At 49.6% G+C, this 13,237-nt stretch overlaps 2 long non-coding RNA genes across 3 annotated transcripts; both read right to left on the bottom strand.

Moving 5' to 3' along the window:
- Window positions 1-336: 336 nt before the first annotated feature.
- LOC139603312 (uncharacterized) lies at window positions 337-2,764 on the bottom strand. Of its 2 annotated transcripts, XR_011683652.1 has the most exons (5): window positions 1,923-2,764; window positions 1,817-1,844; window positions 1,562-1,729; window positions 1,398-1,478; window positions 337-1,320 (listed from the first exon to the last, which is right to left on the bottom strand). It is a non-coding gene; the product is annotated as an uncharacterized lncRNA (long non-coding RNA). The 2 variants fall into 2 exon arrangements; XR_011683651.1 differs by lacking the exon at window positions 337-1,320 and having other exon boundaries at window positions 1,385-1,478.
- A 47-nt stretch (window positions 2,765-2,811) lies between these two features.
- On the bottom strand, window positions 2,812-4,944 carry LOC139603311 (uncharacterized). The gene is made up of 7 exons (XR_011683650.1): window positions 4,706-4,944; window positions 4,262-4,316; window positions 3,641-3,708; window positions 3,525-3,566; window positions 3,256-3,430; window positions 3,091-3,172; window positions 2,812-3,013 (listed from the first exon to the last, which is right to left on the bottom strand). It is a non-coding gene; the product is annotated as an uncharacterized lncRNA (long non-coding RNA).
- Between the last annotated feature and the right edge of the window lie 8,293 nt (window positions 4,945-13,237).

Raw genomic sequence — 13,237 nt, 5'->3', positions numbered from 1 at the left:
GGAGCTTGGCGTGCTCCGAGTGGATTGCCTAAGGCACAAAAATGAGAATGGAGACTTAGACTTGCCCCCTTAGAATTCAGACCTCAGCAACAAGAAAGGCTACTGCTCACCTTGCTCTCTTGAACTTGACTGCTGGGATCCAGCTATACTTCCTAAAAATAAAGACAAAAAACAGCGCTGTAATAGGGTCACACTTGACACTCCCCCTGCACAGACAAATGGTGACTGACCTGCTTGTGGCAACCCCCTCACCCAGGATGGGGGGCTCTGCCATGGATGCAATGCATCTGCACCTGAAAGAAAGTTAGAACATATGTCAAACACCTGCACGATAACTCAAAAGCTACAAACACCTTAGGTCAATATAGGAATAGCATCTAGAGTCCAAGTAGAGCCCACATTACAACCTTCAACTCCCCGGGGCTTCTCCTATTACACCAGGCTATGTGGCAGGGCAGAGCAGCTCCGGCACAAATGTGTGCAGACACCCGTGACACGGGACAGACAGGACACGACAAACAATGGGCACACAACACAGACAGAAATCTCTGGGCAAGAAGGATGACTGCAAGGACTGAGAAGATGCCAAATGAGATGACCGAGGTGAGACCGATGGCAAGCTGACGAGGCTCAGAAAACACTGAAGGAAGAAGATGCTAACTGAATGATTTATTCCAAGAACTGAAAAAATGGATGCCCGAGAATCCTACAGCCAGAAGCCTCTACCTGCCCTCATGTTCTTTCAAGTCCAAGTCTGCCTTAATGGATCCTGGCGGGACATAGCTGTCCATACAGCTCAGAACAAGACCTGAAAAGACAGCTGACCGGATGCTTCTAAAGACACAAGAGAGTCTGATGCCTGTCTGAGCTCCCGAGTCAAAAGTTCTATGGCATGGGTGCCAGGCCAAGGAATGCAGAGATCGCAGATGCTAACAATGATGCCAGGGTTTCTGACAGGCCCCACCAAGGCCTAAGGTAAAAGACATGACATATGCAAACAACACATAATACACAAAAGACAAGTGACACGATACACACCGGGACTGCTCTGCCCTGCATACCTCAGCACTGTGATGAAAAGTCAGGCTTTCCTTTTATGGGGCCTAAGGGGCCGCTTCATGGACACCCCCCACCTCCAAAGCGGACTCAAAAACCCCTCCCAGTGATTCCCAAACCAGCACCCTGCTTTCATTCCCTCTGTGGGTCGTGGCCCTCTACTTATCTCTCGGACATCTGGGGATGCCGGTCTCCGGTGCGAAGAAAGGCCACTTCATCAGCTGGGAAGGTCCTGCTGGCACCGGGCTGGTGTCTCTTAGACAGCTGTATTAAAAAAAACCAAACATCAGTGCCCGATCTTGGCAGCCCATCGGCCAAAACCCCACAAGTCTGCTACTCACCCTGCTCCTAAGAATGCTCAGCTGCTCGGGCCGCACGCTTCGGGCACGCTCGGAGACCGAGGCTGTCGTCACAGGGGGTGCCTGGGTTAAGAGGAGAGGAGGTGATTTGGCATGGCTGAAGCCTGAGTGGAACCTGGCTCCTCCTCCCTACTTCCCCTACTCACCGCAACTCCTCGGCAGCTGCTGAAGGCCACCTGGATGGCACCTTTAAATAGAAGAGTTCAGGGTTTCATCACCAGGTCCTGTAATGCATCCACAGGGCTCACACGTGCGGGGAACCCGGTGCATCGGCCGGCTGGTGACAGGGGCTTGGCAGGCTCCGAGTGGATTGCCTAAGGCACAAAAAAGAGAATGGAAGCTTAGAGCAGCACCAGAAACTGAGACTGGAGCAATAACAGCTACTTCTCTCCACTGCTCACCTTGACTGCTGGTATCCAGACTTAGTTCCTAAAAAGAAAGACAAAGAACAGAGCTGTAACAGAGTCACCACATACACTTCTGTTGCAGAGACAAATGGTGCCTCACCTGCTCGGGGGAAACTACTCACCCGGGATGGGGCCCTCTGGCACAGATTTAATCCATCTGAATCTGAAAAAAAAGTTAGGACAAGAGTCAAACTGTTGCAGGATAACTTAAGAGCTCCAGATATCTTGTGTCCATCTAGAGTCCAACCACACCCCGCATTACAAACTTCAAGTCCCCGGGACTTCTCCTATTGCACCAGGCTATGCGGCAGGGCAGAGCAGCTCCGGCACAAATGTGTGCAGACACCCGTGACACGGGACAGGACGTGACAAACAACGGGAACACGACACGGACAGAAATCTCCTGGCAAGGAAAATGGCTGCGAGGACTGAGAAGATGCAAAAGGAGATGACCGAGGTGAGACCGACGGTGAGCTGATGAGGCTCAGAGAAACCTGGAGGAAAAAGATGCTAACCGAATGATTTATTCCAAGAACTGCAAAGATGGATGCCCAAGAATCATACAGCCAGAAGCCTCTACCTGCCCTCATGTTCTTTCGAGTCCTAGTCCGCCATAATGGATCCTGGCGGGACATAGCTGTCCATACAGCTCAGAACAAGACCTGAAAAGACAGCTGACCGGATGCTTCTAAAGACACAAGAGAGTCTGATGCCTGTCTGAGCTCCCGAGTCAAAAGTTCTATGGCATGGGTGCCAGGCCAAGGAATGCAGAGATCACAGATGCTAACAATGATGCCAGGGTTTCTGACAGGCCCCACCAAGGCCTAAGGTAAAAGACATGACATATGCAAACAACACATAATACACAAAAGACAAATGACACGATACACACCGGGACTGCTCTGCCCTGCGTGCCTCAGCACTGTGATCAAAAGTCAGGCTTTCCTTTTATGGGGCCTAAGGTGTCCGCTTCATGGACACCCCCATCTCCAAAGAAGACTCAAAAACCCCTCCCGGTGGGTCCCTACCCTGTGCCCCGCTTTCATCCCCTCTGTGGGTTGTAGCCCTCTACTTATCTCTCGGACATCTGGGGATGCCTATCCATGTCAGGTGCAAAAGAAGGCAGCCTCAACATCTGGGAAGTTCCTGCTGGCACTGTTGTTCAACAACTCCCTGTTGTTTCTTAGTCAGCTACATGAAAGAAATTCAAATATCAATGCATGATCTCTGCAGCAAACTGACCAAAACCCAACAATTCTGCTACTCACCGTTCTCCTAAGAATGCCCGGCTCCTGGGGCCGCACTCTTCGGCCACGCTCCGAGGCTGATGCCATTGTCACGGGGGTAAGCCTGGGTTAAAAGGAGACGAGGTCATGTGGCATTGCTGAAACCTGAGCGGACCCTAGCTCCTCCTCCCTACTTCCCTGACTCACCGTGACTCCTGACTCCTCGGCCCGTGCCCAAGGCTACCCTGGTGACACCTTTAAATAGAAAAGGCAGAGGCTTCATCAACGAGTCCCGTGATTCTTCCGCAGGGCTGGGGAGAGCGGCGCACCCGGTGCGTCGGCCGGTTGGTGACTGGGGCTCGGCGTACTCCGAGTGGATTGCCTAAAGCGCAGAAACGGGAACAGATGCTTAGAGTTGCACCGGAAAGTGAGACTGGAGCAATAACAACTGCTTCTGGACGCTACTCAATGCTCACCTTGCCCACCTCATCTTGACTGCTGATACCCAGCTTTACCTCCTGAAAAGAAAAAGAACAGTGCTGTAACAAAGTCACACTTTACACTCCCCCTGCAGAGACAAACAGTGACTGACCTGCTCGGGGGAACCTCCTCACTCAGGATGGGTGGATGGATTTTGCCCTGGATTTTATCCTTCTGCGTCTGAAAGAAAGTGAGGACAAAAGTCAAAGGGCTGTGGGATAACTTCACAGCTCCAAATATCTTCTGTCTGTCTAGGAATATCATCTAGAGTCTGGCAACACCCCACAAACTGCAAGTCCCTGGGACTTGTCCTGTTGCAGCAGGCTATGCGGCAGGGCAGGGCAGAGCAGCTCCGGCACAAATATGTGCGGACACCCGTGACACGGAACGTGACAAACAGGGGGACAACAAACACAACACATTATGCTTGTGGTGAGGGTCTCGAGGGGAAAAGTCAAAAGGGACCCCAAAGACACACTAGGTAACATGGTACACCGGACAACACGACGTGGACCGGAACTGTTCTGCGCTGCCTGCCTGAAAGCTGCCGTCAAAAGTAGAACCTCTCCCTTTAGCTGTCCTAAGAGGCCCCTTGGAGACGATTACTTTTCCCTCTGCTAATTTTTAAATCTGTCCCAGGAACTCCCAACCCACTGCTCTCCCATCATCCTATCTCCAGGCCGTGGCCCTGACTTATCTTTTGGATGATCGGTGATGTGGGTCCGCGTTGCACCTGAAATGAGTCTGCCTCGGAGGGCCCCGTGATCGCCTGTTAGCCTCTCGGTCAGCTACAATAAAGAAAAACAAAACCAAAGTATGAGTACAGAGTTATGTGGGCCAAATCCCAGCAAGTCAGATACTTGCCCTCTCCTGAGTGTGCCTGGCTCCTTCAGGCTCCAGCTTCATCCTGATTCCAAGGCTGTGGCCATTATTATGAGTGGCACATGGGTTAGAGAAAGGCAAAGTAAAATAGCATTCCTGTGAGTGCAGTGGATGACCTTGTGTGCTGTAAGACATGTGAATGCCTCTGCTAGGCTTCTAAAAAGCCTTGGGGTGGGGGGGGCCTCAAATAATCACCCTTTCTCACCCTGCTGCCTTCAAAACCACCCCCCCCAACAATACCTCCTAACTGGATACCTGCTCAGCCTCCCTCTCCCAGTCACAATCCTCAACTCACCTGAAGCCTCAATCTCAAACATTATCTTTGACACTGGGCAGATCCCTCTTGTGACATGATGAATCTGCTGAAAAGTGTTGTAGCTGACACAACCTGGAGCCTCTGGAAGCTGCGCTCTTCCTAAAAAAAAAATACAAAACAAAATACAAACAAAACCAGAAATTACAAATGCACTTTACCACCCCTAAACACAAAACCCAAAATTGTGAACTTAAATAGTCCCTGTATTCTATGCTGTTTTCTTCACAGGATCTTTAAAGCCTCTGTTGCTTTAGATGGCCAGAAGCACCTACTGAAAACAAGCTAAGATAAGCTGAAAGAGCCTCTTCTCTGAAATGAGAGGCTATCTATCCTAGCACAGCCCAGAGAGGGAATGAACCCCCTCAGCAAAAGCTGGGGTTAATATACCCCTGATGGTGCCCGCCTCTCGTTCCCATGGCACCCAGGAAAAGGGAGGGGGCTGATCCCACCGGGCATAAAAGCCCTCAGAGAAGCTACAGCTGTTTGGCTCCTATGACTCAAATTCAAGGGGAGCAAAGGGCTTGTTATAGAAGAAAACTCTTCAGAAAAATAACAGCACTTTCTTTTTTGCAACAACTACTTAGAGTAAAAGGGTAGAAAACTGGTAAGAAATATAACTTTCTGTTTAGGCAGCATAACTAGATAAATTGGGTAATTTGCTGTTAACTTACTTATAATTATTCCTTAGTGGCTACTAAGTAGTACTTCACGTGTGACTGAGCTGGGTGGAGAAGAATGCTTATGATATGAATAGTCTAAGTCTCCTTGGGACCTCTAATTAGGCCTATCTACATTATAAGTAAAAATAAGAAAAATAAAAGCTTCCCAGGCAGTGTAAGGGTTAAGTGCATGCCAGGCTCACCCTGCTCTGAGGTACTTGGTCCTACGGCACAGAAAGAAGGGCCCTGAAATGTAGTTTTAAACCCTTAAAATGCTGAAAAAGGCAGAGCTTCCTTCCAGTGCACCCCTTAAACAGAGGAAATGGGGCAGTTACCTCTACTGAAACTAATACAATAGCAAATAAATAGCTTCTGCCCTTTGATTTATTCTCCTTAAGTACTGGGAAAAGAGGGGTTTTCATCACTTTAAATCTCTCCAGTGATGAAAAAAGAGGGATTTTTCCCTCAGTTCAAACTCTTACGGAGGGATAGCTGGGCTTCTCCCTCAATTTAGGCCTCAGGACAACAAAAAGTGGCCGGCTACCCTAAATTCAAACCCATAAGAAACATTTTCAATATTTTCCCCTTCTACTTAAACTAGAAAATAATAGAAAATGAGGACTCCCTGTCAATTAACACCCCAAACAGCATAGAAAAGGCAGGGATTCTTTCAACTGAGACCATTAAAATTGCAGGGGAAGCAGAGTCCCTCCCAGTTTGAACACAAAAAATAAAGGAAAAGGAAGCTTTTTGCCTTTTTTCTAAACCCTTTTTCTCCTAATAACCCCTCTCCTTTCTGGGAGTGCTGTGGAGGGTCTGGGGGCCCTGGGGAGGGACTGACACAGTAAAAGGGGAAAGTTGAAAGCTCTCTCCTGGAACCCCACATGCTGCCTGGCCTGCTCGGATGCTGACCCTTGGCAAAAGGGCTCTTCCCTTGGCATTTTCTCAAAGTGATGCTCCGTGCCCGGGTGGGTCCGGCTGCTCCCTAGTCCGTGCTGGATGCTCCGACCGTAGTTCCTGGAGGGACCCTTGGGATGCCCCTGTTAGCCCCTCTGGACTAGCGGCTCCCTGTGCGGGTGTGCCTGGGTAACCCTCTGAAAGCAGCTGGGCACACAGGGGGCTGCTAGACCTTGGAGTGGGGCTTGAGGTGAAGAGAGGTCCTGTGATGAGTTCCTTCCTCTGCACAGCCCTTCGTCTGCCCCTTAAACCATGGGGTGCCAGACTTTCCTTTCTAAGGAAATTAACCGTCTTTCCTCTCTGTGTGCCCGTGGGCAAAACTGCGATTCGGCCTCCAAAACCGCAGAGAACGACTTCTCACGGACCGCGGCTGCCAAAGCCGAGAACTCTTGCCGCCCTTGGAGTGCCACGTGCCTCCTGCGAACGGACGTCGACGCGCAGCGGGGCTGAGTTTGGCTTTACGGGGAAGAGGGCCGGCGCAGGATTTCTCCGGGAGCAAAGCTGCCTCCGCCGAGAACTCGGGCTGCCCTGGCAGTGCTGAGCACCTCCTGCAAACTGGCGTCGGGAAACGCGGGGGGTGAGTTTTTCTGTGCAGAAGTTCTCCCAGACCAAAGCTGAGAGCATCTAACCCTAACCACAACAACTTAGCTGGGTCTAAAACTTACAACCTTTGGACTGGCAGCGTGGGACCCAACCCGCTGTGCCACTGCTGGCCCCTTTCTAAAGCATTCCATTGCAGTCCTAAAACTCTGCCTTTTCGGAGGGTGTTTTCTCTGACCCTGACCATAATCTTCCAAATATGCTAAAGACTCATAAAATGGCTTTGAAAAAGCCCCAACAGCACCCTAAGTAGTCCCAGAAAAGTCCCTTCCAAAATCCCCTAAATACCTTTAAAAGTCCTGGAAAAAAAACCTCAAAAAGACATGCTCAGTCTCCAAACTCTACCTCTTGCTGTCTAGCCCACAGATGTCATCCCTACCTTTCTGTAGTGGGTCTGTTGTCCTCTGAGGGTTCTGTCATTGTCCTGCTGTGTGAGGGTTGCTGTCTGGTCTCGCTGTTAGGGTTGCTGGGTTGTGCTGCTGTTGGGGGAAAAGGCTGTTTTTAGGGGGGCTGCTTAGGCTGGGGTGAGGGGTGGTACAGCTGTACCCTGTACCCCTGATCTCCACTGGACTGTCCAGCCCTCAAGCCCTTTACCCCTCAACTGGTCCCTCTGCCCCCCAGCCCTCAGCTCCTGTGTGTCACCCTTGACCCCTCTCCTTTGCCCCTCAGCCCCCAGCTTCTCTGTGTCACCCTACAGCTGCCCCTGCCACCCTCAGCATCTCTGTGTGTCACCCGCTGTCCCCTCTCCCTGTTCCTCCCTCAGCTCCCAGCCTCTGTCACCCTCAAGCCCCCACAGTGCCCCTCAAGCTGCCCCTCAGCCTCCATGTGTTGTGCCATGAAAAGACCCTAAAAAAACCTAAAAATTCCCTGAAAACCTCCTAATCTTCAAAATGTCCTAAAAACCCCATGAAAACCTAAAAACAGCCTCAGAATGCTGTTAGAATACACTGGAAATATCCTACTTTTAAAAAACCCCTAAAAATCCCCAAAGAACCTTTAGAAATCCCTAAATATACCCTAAATAGTCCAAAAAGAGCTCAAAAATACCCCAAAATCCTTAAAATGCCCTGATAAGATCCTAAAAAACCTAAAAATTTCCTCAAAAACCCTAAAAATACCCTAGCCCTAAAAAGTCCTCCACATACCCTCAATAGTCCTAAAAAAACCCCAAGAACACCCAAATCCCCCCCCAAACAAGTCTTAAAAGTACTAAGAAAGCCCTTAAAATACCCTAACAAAATCTTTTAAAAGCCCTGAAAAAGCCCTAAAAGTATCCTAAGCGTTACCAGAAAATTCCTGGAAAACTCCTCAAAAAAAGCCCTAAAATATCCTTTTAAAGCCATGAGAAAAACCCTAAAAAAAACCCTAAAAAACTGCTCAGCACCCAACTTCTACCTGTCACTCTCTAGACCACAAACATCATTGCTACCTGTTTATTAGGGTTGCTGCCTGCAGCTGCTGGGAGACTTCTGGGGCTGTCCCAGCATTGGGGTTACTGCCTTGTGCTGCTGTTGGGGAAAACTGGGGTCCTAGGGGTGCTCTTTAGGGTGACCTTGGGGTTGGGTTGAGGGCTGCTGCACCTGTACCCTAACCCTACCTGGTACCCTGTGTCCTTTGTACCCCTAACCCTCGGTGTGAGCTCTCCATCTGTCAAGCCTCCCCCTCCTTGCCCCTCAGCCCGCAATGTCTGCGTGCCAGCCCGAGACCTCTGACATTGTCCCTTGACCCCCTGGCCTCCACCGTGCACTCTCCACCTGGTTAGGGGTGGTTTTTAGGGTAAGGTTAGGGGTGGTGTGAGGGGTGGTTCACCTGTCACCCTCAAGCAGCCCCCACTTTGCCCCTCAAGGCATCTGCTTCCCCTCACCCTCTTCTTGTCACCCTCAAGCTCCCCGCTCTCAGCCTCTCAGCATCTCTGTGCCACCCTGGAGCCCCCCAGTTGCTCCTAACGCCCCCTTCTGCCTCTCAGCTCCCCCCATCCTCTGTGTCACCCTCCAACCCCCTCCCCTCAGCCCACAGCCCCTTGTGACACCCTGCAGCCCACAGACGTTGTCCCTGCCTGTCTCGCTTGGGTGTTGTCCTGCTGCGAGAGCTGCGCCGTCATCCGAGGGCTCGGGCTCCTGCGTGCTGCTGCAGGGGACTCACGGGTGGGCGGTGGGTGAAGTAACGGATGGAGCGGGAAGTGTGGTGGGACGGGTTAAGGGCGGGCTGGAAAATAGAGTAGGGTTAGGGGTGGAGAAGGGGACGCAGCAGCAGGGGGCTGAGGTGAGGAGATAAGTGTTAGGAGGAAGCATAACTCCATAATTCCAAGACCGAGTCTGCAGCCAACAAGAACTCTGAGTGACCTGGGAGCGGTGAACGTCTTTGGCAAACTGATGTAAGGAAACTGGGGTGATGAATTTTGTTTCCCTTGGAAAAGGGATGGCATTTGTGTCCATGGGCCTGCACCCTGCCCAGGACCTTTGATCTCCAAACATCGCAGGTGAGACAGGGGGTTGGAAATTTTACTCGGGGTAGAAACCAATTTTGGATTTAGCTGAAGTCTGCTGGTGAAACTTGTGTAGTCTGTTAATTGGTGTGCTTGCAAAAAGGCCTGCAGAGAGAACAAAGGAAGTTCGAGGCTACTGCTGGAAAAAGAGAATCTGGGTTACAACTGAGTGCACGGCCTCGTCCCTGTGTGAGTAAAAGTTTGAGGTTTTGCTGGCAGTGTCACCGAGTGCTGAGGGGTCCCCTGGTCGATAGGGCAACTTGGGAGGGGTTGCTTCAGGCTTTGCTTGTGAAAGGTGTGAGAAAAGCAAGCAGCTCTGAAGCAGATGAGCCCCCTCTTGCCTGTTGAAGTGTTGGATAAATCAAAGATAAACCTCAACGTCCCTTCTCACCCAAACCATTCCGTGATTCTTTGCCCTGGAGGCAAGGGTGCACCTGTCACCCCATTTCTCTTCACAGAGCAAAGCAAGGCACAATTCTTCCCAAGAATATTTCTGGGATTCACGTTCTCTGAACCTCAGAGGAAGGAAAAACAATTCTTATCTCATTTTCTGTGCCTTTGTGCCGAAGTAGAATGCAACGTGGAGATTGTTCACCCAAAGTGATGGTGTTTTGTTTCCTTGGCCTGTCAGGGCCAAGTGTGTGTGTGTGTGTCAGGACTGTTGGGTGACAGTCACGAGTAGTGTGTGGTGTGTGCGGGGTTGAGTACTTGGCAGATTCAGTTTAGATGTAATGTAATATAGTATAATAAAGTAATTAGCCTTCTGATAAGGCAGAATGCAGATTGGAAATATTTGCACATATGATATTAAAGGACACATGAACCACCTTTCTGTGAGACAAAGACACAAGACTTGGCCCATCCCTAACTTAGGACACAGCTAAAAAATAATATATAATTTTTAATCTATTTTTGAATAACTCTCTAAAACTAATGGCAGATGATATAGCTATTTTATCTGGCAAGCTTCCGGTGCAAAATTTCCTGCTGATGTTGGCTCAGACGGATGGAGATTTGGGAGGAGGGGGAAGAACAAAGTGCCACGGGGTTTTATTGGATAAGCCTTGAAAGGTTTCTGCAAGCTTCTATTGCAAGGTTGATGAACCTTGTGTTTGTTAACTTCAGTTTTGCTCAGTGTTTTAACCCTGCTTTATCTCCTGTGGTCCAGATGACACATTTACACATCGTTAGAAAATTCAGTGGGATGCTCTTCAAACAACATGTGACTTTCCACCAGTGAGGGCAGAAACTTGATAGTTTTACCTCAATCTATAGTTTTTCAATATTGCTATAGAAAGTGCTTTTCTGTGAAATGTCTACTTTGGTTAGATCATGCAAATTGAGTGCTGGCTACTTCCATAAGTTGAAGAGTAAGAATAACTCAGGAATGTTTCATCATTTGTCTCTGCACTGGTCAGAAATGGTAATTTGAACTCCAATCTGTAGAAATTTAGCAAAAGAAGTTGGACACTTGGAGGATAAAAATAGAAAAAAATGCTTTGGAAGGATTTTTCCTTGCTAGTGAGTGAGTTTCTACCTGTACGAGCATCAGGGGGTAGCACGGTCGGGACGGACGGAGACGAGAGAGCTCTGAAGCCAGGTCGTGGAACTTGGGGTTTATTGCAAAGGGCCTGGGTGCAGGGGCCTGCTGGGAGCTGCCAGCCACAGCTCAGAGCAGGCCTGAGAGAAGAGAGGGGTTGAGAGGATGAGAGGGTAAGAGCATAAAAAGGTAAGAGAGCAAAAGCATAGGAGAGTAAAAAGGGGTAAGTGAGTAAAAGGTCAAGAGAGTGAAGTTCCCATTACAATACAATAAATCATCTTCTGTGTTGAATATTCTACTTCTCACTAACCAATCTAGTACAATACACAAAACCTATAGCCTATAAGAATCACTACATTACCATGCCGTGTTACATTTTAAACCCTAAAAGCTCCTCTTTGGACCCCTTCTGCCAAGCTGGTAGGGTCTGCTCGGCCCCTTGGAGCTGTCTGCAGGCAGAGGGTGTTGTTTCATCAAAGGGGATTACCTTCAGCTGGCCACACCATTGTTTTCCTGTTGTTCAGTAACTGAGGGATCTCAAAGCTCGCTTTCATTTCAATCTTGCTTATAGAAATATTACCTCATCCATTCCCGTTTGTTCCCCCACTCGTTCGCGGCTGCCCCAGCCCCTGTGCCGGCTCCGGCACAGTCCGTCTGTCCCGGCCCGTCTGTCCCGGCCCGTCTGTCCCGGTCCCGGCCGCCTGGCCCGCGGCCGCTCCGCTGGCCGTGCCGGCGGAAGGGGCGGGGGGTCCGTCCTGCCGTGTGCACCGTGGGTACCGCGCTGACCGCACCGAGGGGGGGTCCCGTCTGTCCCATCCCCGGCTGCCCTGACTCTGCTCGGCTCCCGCCGCTGCAGCCGGGGTCAGTCGCCGGCTTTGTCTCTGCCGGATCAGCCGCCGTGAGCCACGTGGGGCCGATCCACGCTGCAGCTCGGTGTGCACCGGAACAGCCCCTGGGCGATCCCGGCTGCAGACCCCGCCTTTGGAGGACCGAGACCCTGAGCTGTGCCGATCCCCTCGGGCGATCCCGGCTGCAGACCCCGCCTTTGGAGCATCCAGACCCGGAGCTGTGCCGATGCCCTCGGGCGATCCCGGCTGCAGACCCCGCCTTTGGAGCATCCAGACCCTGAGCTGTGCCGAGTTCCCCCGTCCTGCCCTGAGCTCCGTTCCCTTGGTAACCACAGCTCCGGCTGCTCAGGGGAACTCTCTAAAGGAATCACTTTATGGAAACACTAAAAGTTCAGGTAAAAGAAAGCCCTCTCCTGATTCTTCCTAAAAATACGGGAGAAAAGCTATAGAAGATAAAAATCCAAAAAGAATGGGATAAAGGGATTGGTCTATTTCCATTAAAAGAGGTTCCCATAGGAGGGGGCGGACCAGGGTTTGGAAATGCTCCTTTGACTTCGTCTGAGGTCTGAAATTTTAAGAAATAAATAAAAGGGATATTTGGAGGATCCCATAGGCATAGCTGAACAATTAGACCAATTTTTAGGTCCAAACATTTATATTTGAGAAGAGATGAGGTCTGTAATGAAAATAATATTTTTCTCAGGAAGAAAGGCAATTAATCAGAGCAGCTGAAATAAAAGCTTAGGAAAAAAGATAATCTGTGGGGACCCCCAGAGAAGACAAAATGCCAACCGTACCTCCTGAGTGGGGTAAAAATAATGAGGGGAGTAAACACGTGAATAATTATCGTAATTACATAATCAAAGGAATAAATGAGACAGCATATCAAAGGCGAAATGCAGGGAAAAAAAGAGTTTTTAAGGGACAGCTTTTAGAGGGGAAAGAAGAAACGTCAGCTAAATAGATAAACTTAAAAGAAATAGGAAAATGGTCCTAAGTAAGTGGAAGATCTGAAAATCTTTAAAGAGATGGGCACAGAGGAGGAATAGGGAGGTCATAAGCTCTAATTTTTTGGGGGGGACAAATACCATCTGGAGCCTGTGATAACTTTAAAAGTGGGTCCCCAAGAAGAAGAATTGGAATTTGTAATAGACACAGGGGCAGAGAGAACCTGCCTGTTAAATATTCCAAAAAGTTACAGTGTGAGCAAACATATAGTGAAAGTAACAGGGGCAAAAAGAGAAAGTTTTACATTTCTGCTCATTAAAGATGTAGTAATTGAGGGAAGAAACTAAAATTTGGATGGGAGATGTCTTATTGGTCCCAGGGGCAGGTAGCAATTTATTGGGAAGAGTCTTACAAGTGCAATTAAGAATAGGAGTTATATCAGAAAATGGGAAAATGACAGCTAGAGTTTTAAAA

This window comes from Agelaius tricolor, unplaced genomic scaffold, assembly GCF_023055355.1.
Source record: "Agelaius tricolor isolate 1412-34295 unplaced genomic scaffold, bAgeTri1.0.p SCAF_38, whole genome shotgun sequence".
Taxonomy (NCBI): domain Eukaryota; kingdom Metazoa; phylum Chordata; class Aves; order Passeriformes; family Icteridae; genus Agelaius; species Agelaius tricolor.
Note: the sequence above shows the minus strand (reverse complement) of the source record. Positions and strands in the feature narration are given on the sequence as shown.